Raw genomic sequence first — 6236 nt, forward strand, 5'->3', positions numbered from 1 at the left:
TGCTCCAAGATTCAGATCATCGCGGGAGGCCGGACCAGATGCAGGCACATCTGGTGAGAACGAGAGACAGGGCCTTCTCAGTGGTGGCTCTGGTTGTATTATTATTATTATTATTATTATTAGGCCATCTGTCGGGAGGGCTTTGATTGTGCTTTCCCTTTATGATACAAGGAGGTTGGACTGGATGGCCTTTGGAGGTCCCTTCCAACCCTAGGATACTATGGTTGCATTATTATTATTATTATTATTATTATTGCATCATTATTGTTATTATTGGGTCATCTGTTGGGAGGGCTTTGATGGTGCTTTTCTTTTATGACACAAGAGGGTTGGACTGGATGGCCTTTGGGGGTCCCTTCCAACCCTGGGACCCTATGGTTGCATTATTATTATTATTATTATTATTATTATAGGGTCATCTGTCAGGAGGGCTTTGATGGTGCTTTTCCTTTATGACACAAGGGGGTTGGGCTGGATGGCCTTTGAAGTTCCCTTCCAACCCTGGGATCCTTATGGTTACATTATTATTATTATTATTATTATTATTATTATTATTATTCGGCTGTCTGTCTGGAGGGCTTTGATAGTGCTTTTCCTTTATGACACAAGGGGTTGGACTGGATGGCCTTTGGGGGTCCCTTCCAATCCTGGGATCCTTATGGTTACATTATTATTATTATTGATGGTGCTTTCCCTTTATGGCAGAACAAGGTTGGACTGGATGGCCTTTGAGAGTCCCTTCCAACCCTGGGATCCTTATGGTTGCATTATTATTATTATTATTATTATTATTGCATTATTATTATTATTATTATTATTATTATTATTATTATTATCATTATTGGGTCATCTGTCAGGAGAGCTTTGATGGTGCTTTTCCTTTATGGCAGAACAAGGTTGGACTGGATGGCCTTTGGGGGTCCCTTCCAACCCTGGGATCCTTATGGTTACATTATTATTATTATTGATGGTGCTTTCCCTTTATGGCAGAACAAGGTTGGACTGGATGGCCTTTGAGAGTCCCTTCCAACCCTGGGATCCTTATGGTTGCATTATTATTATTATTATTATTATTATTATTATTGCATTATTATTATTATTATTATTATTATTATTATTATTATTATTATCATTATTGGGTCATCTGTCAGGAGAGCTTTGATGGTGCTTTTCCTTTATGGCAGAACAAGGTTGGACTGGATGGCCTTTGGGGGTCCCTTCCAACCCTGGGAACTTTATGGTTGCATTATTATTATTATTATCAACAACAATAATAATAATTCCAAGCGGTCAATGCAAAATCTGTGGATGCAGGAGGCCAATGCTATTTGAGAATACTCTTCCCTTTTGTCTTGAGAACTACACATCTTAGTGGAAAGAGAGGAGGACTTTGTAAGACTACAGATCCCATCCGGCTGGGTTTCTCGCACGCTCGTCTCTGTGTGGAAAGATATGGAAGAAGATGCAAGCACGGCAGATGGGAAAACACAAGCAAAACAATGCCAAGGCCTGTCTTTTGAGGCAGGGAAGAGGCATATCGCAGGAAGGAAGGAGTCAGCTTGGCAGAAGGAAGGAAAGAAGGAAGGAAGGCGGCGTGAGTCACTGGCCTGGCACGGCAGCAGAAAAGGCCCATGCGATCCAGGGCATGGCCCAGGCAGGCAGAAGCAGCGCCAAAAGCGCATCCATGCCCCAGTCAAGACAGCCAGCCGGGAAAACACACACAGCCAGGCAGGAGTCTCTGCAAAAAGAAAGACACACAACAGGAGACGGGGGTGTTTTCTTGGCTTCCTCCCTCCTTCCAGCCTGTGTTTGGACCACCGCTTCCCAGAGCCTTGCCAACCCGTTTCTTTGTCCTTCCTGCTTCCTTCTTTTCTTTTTCGATAAATCTGATTTTTCTTCCTTCTTTTCTTCCTTCCTTCCATTTTTCATTAATCTAGTCTTCTGTCCTTCCTTTCTTCCTTACTTCCATTTTGAAGAAACCTAGTCTTCCTTCCTTCTTACTTCCATTTTTATGAACCTCATCTTCCTTCCTCCTTCCTTCCTTCTTTCCTTCCTTCCATTTTTATGAACCTCATCTTCCTTCCTCCTTCCTTCTTTCCTTCCATTTTTATGAACCTCATCTTCCTTCCTCCTTCCTTCCTTCCTTCCTTCCTTCTTTCCTTCCTTCCTTCCATTTTTGATGAACCTAGTCTTACTTCCTCCTTCCTTCCTTCTTTCCTTCTTTCCTTCCCTGCTTCCTTCCTTCCTTCCATTTAGATGAACCTAGTCTTCCTTCCTCCTTCCTTCCTTCCTTCCTTCCTTCCTTCCATTTAGATGAGCCTAGTCTTCCTTCAATTCTTCCTTCCTCCCATCTTTGATGAACCTAGTCTTCTTTCCTTCTTCCTTCCATTTTTATTAACCTTATCTTCCTTCCTTCCTTCTATTTTTGATGAACCTAGTCTTCCTTCAGTCCTTCTTCCTTCCTTCCATTTTTATGAACCTCATCTTCCTTCCTTCCTCCTTCCTTCCTTCTTTCCTTCCTTCCTTCCTTCCATTTTTGATGAACCTAGTCTTCCTTCCTTCCTTCCTTCCTCCTTCCTTCCTTCCTTCCATTTTTGATGAACCTAGTCTTCCTTCCTCCTTCCTTCCATTTTTGATGAACCTAGTCTTCCTTCCTCCTTCCTTCCTTCCTTCCTTCCTTCCATTTAGATGAGCCTAGTCTTCCTTCAAGGCTGCATACTCTCACCCAACCTTTTTAACTTGTATGCAGAACACATCATGCGAGGATGTGCGGGTCTTGAGGAATGCAAAGCTGGGGTGAAAATGGCTGGAAGAAACATTAACAACCTCAGATATGCAGATGACACCACTCTGATGGCCGAAAGCGAGGAGGAGCTGAGGAGCCTTCTCACCAAGGTGAAAGAAGAAAGCGCAAAAGCCGGGTTGCAGCTAAACGTCAAAAAAACCAAGATGATGGCAACAAGAATGATTGACAACTGGGAAATAGAGGGAGAAAATGTGGAGGCCGTGACAGACTTTGTATTTCTAGGTGGGAAGATGACTGCAGATGCAGACTGTGGCCAGGAAATCAGGAGACACTTCCTTCTTGGGAGGAGAGCAATGTCCAGTCTCGATAAAATGGTGAAGAGTAGAGACATCAGACTGGCAACCAAGATCCATTGCCTAGTCCAAGCCATGGTCTTCCCTGTAGTCACCTACGGATGTGAGAGCTGGACCTCAGGGAAGGCCGAGCGAAGGAAGAGAGATGCTTTTGAGCTGTGGTGTTGGAGGAAAGTGCTGGGAGTGCCTTGGACTGCGAGAAGATCCAACCAGTCCATCCTCCAGGAAATAAAGCCCGACTGTTCACTGGAGGGAAGGAGACGAGAGGGAAAGCGGAAGTCCTTTGGCCACATCATGAGGAGACAGCCAAGCCTAGAGAAGGGAATGATGCTGGAGAAAGTGGAAGGCAAAAGGAAGAGGGGCCGACCAAGGGCAAGATGGATGGACGGCATCCTTGAAGGGACTGGACTGACCTTGAAGGAGCTGGGGGTGATGACAGCCAACAGGGAGCACTGGCGTGGGCTGGTCCATGAGGTCACGAAGAGTCGGAGATGACTGAACCAATAAACAACAACAAAAGTCTTCCTTCTTCCTTTCTTCCTTCCTCCCATCTTTGATGAACCTAGTCTTCCTTCCTTTCTCTTTCCTCCTCCCTTCCTTCCTTCCTTCCTTCCTTCCATTTTTGATGAACCTTCTCATACTTTCTTCCTTCTATTTTTGATGAACCTAGTCTTCCTTCAGTCCTTCTCCTTCCTTCCTTCCTTCCTTCCTTCCTTCCTTCCTTCCTTCCATTTTTGATGAGCCCAGTCTTCCTTCCTTCCTTCTTCCTCCCATCCTCCTTCCTTCCTTCCATTTTTATGAACCTCATCTTCCTTCCTCCTTCCTTCCTTCTATTTTTGATGAACCTAGTCTTCCTTCAGTCCTTCTTCTTCCTTCCTTCCTTCCTTTTTTGATGAGCCCAGTCTTTCTTCCTCCTTCCTTCTTCCTCCCACCCTCCTTCTTTCCTTCCATTTTATGAACCTCATCTTCCTTCCTTCCTCCTGTCTTCCTTCTATTTTTGATGAACCTAGTCTTCCTTCAGTCCTCCTTCCTCCCTTCTTCCCTCCTTCCCTCCATTTTTATGAACCTCATCTTCCTTCCTTCCTTCCTTCCTTCCTTCCTTCCTTCCTTCCTTCCTTCCTTCCATCTTTGATGAACCTACTCTTCTTTCCTTCCTTCTTCTTCCTTCCGTTTTGATGAGCCTAGTTTTCCTTCCTTCCTTCCTTCCTTCCTTCCTCCCTCCCTCCCTCCCTCCCTCCCTCCCTCCCTCCCTTCCTTTTCTGACTAACCTAATCTTCCTTCTTTCCTTGTTTTGGATTGACTTAGTAGTGTATTCCTCCTTTTTTCCCCTTTCCTTCCTTTCATCCCTTTTCTCACCAGCCTATTTCCCCCTTTTCCTTCCTTCCCTCCCTCCCTCCTTCCACCCACCTTCCTCTGCTCATCCCATTCCCCCTATTTCCTTGCCCCCCACTCCTCCTTCCTTCCCTCATTTCCTTCTTTCCTTTTTTGGCCTCAACCTATTCCTCCCTCCCTCTTTCTCTTTCCGTCCCACCTTTTCCCTCCTCCTTCCTTTCCTCCTTCCTTCCTTCTTTCCCTCCCTCCTAAAGAAAAAGGCAGAGCGAAGAAGAGAGGAGGAGAAGAGGAGGAGGAGAAAAAGGAAGACAAAAGGAGGAAGAGAGTGGCAGTTTCCCGCATCCACGCCTCCTTTCTGCTCCATCTCTGCAAAGCAAGAGCAGGCAGGAAAGGAGGAGAGAGAAAGAGAAAGAGGAGGAGAGAAAGAGGAGAAGAGGAGGAGGAGGAGGGTGTTATTTTGTCACCCAGACGACAGCAGCAACACGCCAGAGGAAAAGAAAGGAAGGAAAGAAAGGAAGGAAAGGAAGAAAGGACGCAGCAAGGGTTGACAACAAAGCCCTGCAGTTGCACCCATTCATTCCTTTGGACCTTCCGGCCATGCATTAACCCAAGATTGGCATCATCCTCATCATCATCCGATGTTGGCATCATCCTCATCATCCTTCGGCCGAAATGGAGCAACCTTTCCTTAATTGATGCTCCGCTGAAGACGAGGACCACAAACCCATCGTTCTTTGGATTATCATCGGACTATTGGATTGTCTCTTTCTTCTTCCCCATCCTTTCTTCGTTCCCTTCTTCCGTCCTCTCTTCCTCTTCCCATCCCTCCTTCTTAATTTGTATTATTATTATTATTTCCCTCCTTTTTATTTCTCTCTTTTCTTCCCCGTCCCTTCTTCCGTCCTCTCTTCCTCGTCCAATCCCTTGCTTTATTGATTATTTATTGATTATTGATTATTATTATTATTCAATTCTCGGGCTGCCGCAAGGAACGCAGACAGTCTGCGATCCCTGCTGTTGATGATTGACACCGAGCCAAAATAAATAAATAAATAATACATCCCCAAATTTATTTGCCTTGCTATTGATACTAATAATCAGCATTATTTGGGATTTTTTTGCATCTAATATTATTGTCCTAAATGTCCTAAAATTATTATCTTTGCAACAATCGCTGCTGCAAAGGGTCCGGTTTTGCCCCGGACGTTGCTCGCATGCAATTCTTTTGGAAATTATTATCGATAATTAATTAATAATCAATAATTAATTGAATAATCCTTGCAGTTAAGGTTGAGAATAATATTTTAAATTTATGCCAATTTTCTTTGGTGGGAATCCTATTAATAATCAATTTAAAATAATAATAAATTGAATAATCCTTGCAATTAAGGTTGAAAAATAATATTTAAAATTTATGCCAATTTTCTTTGGGAGGGGGATTCCTATTAATAATTTAATAATAATAATAATAATAATTGAGTAATACTTGCAATTTAAGCCTGAAAAAAATATTTCAAATTTAAGCCAATTAAAAAAATTCTATTAATAATTAATTAATTGAATAATCCTTGCAATTAAGCCTGAGAAAAATATTTTAAATTTAATTTGGAATACTATTAATAATTATTTATTATTAATAATAAATTGAATAATCCTTGCAATTAAGCCTGAGAAAAATATTTTAAATGTATGCCAAATTTTTAAAATCCTATTCATAATTAAATAATAATAATAACAACAATAATAAATTGAATAGTCCTTGCAATTAAGCTCAAGAAAAATATTTAAAATTTATACCAAATAAC

The sequence above is a fragment of the Anolis sagrei genome, chromosome 11 (assembly GCF_037176765.1).
Source record: "Anolis sagrei isolate rAnoSag1 chromosome 11, rAnoSag1.mat, whole genome shotgun sequence".
NCBI classification, from domain to species: Eukaryota; Metazoa; Chordata; class Lepidosauria; order Squamata; family Dactyloidae; genus Anolis; species Anolis sagrei.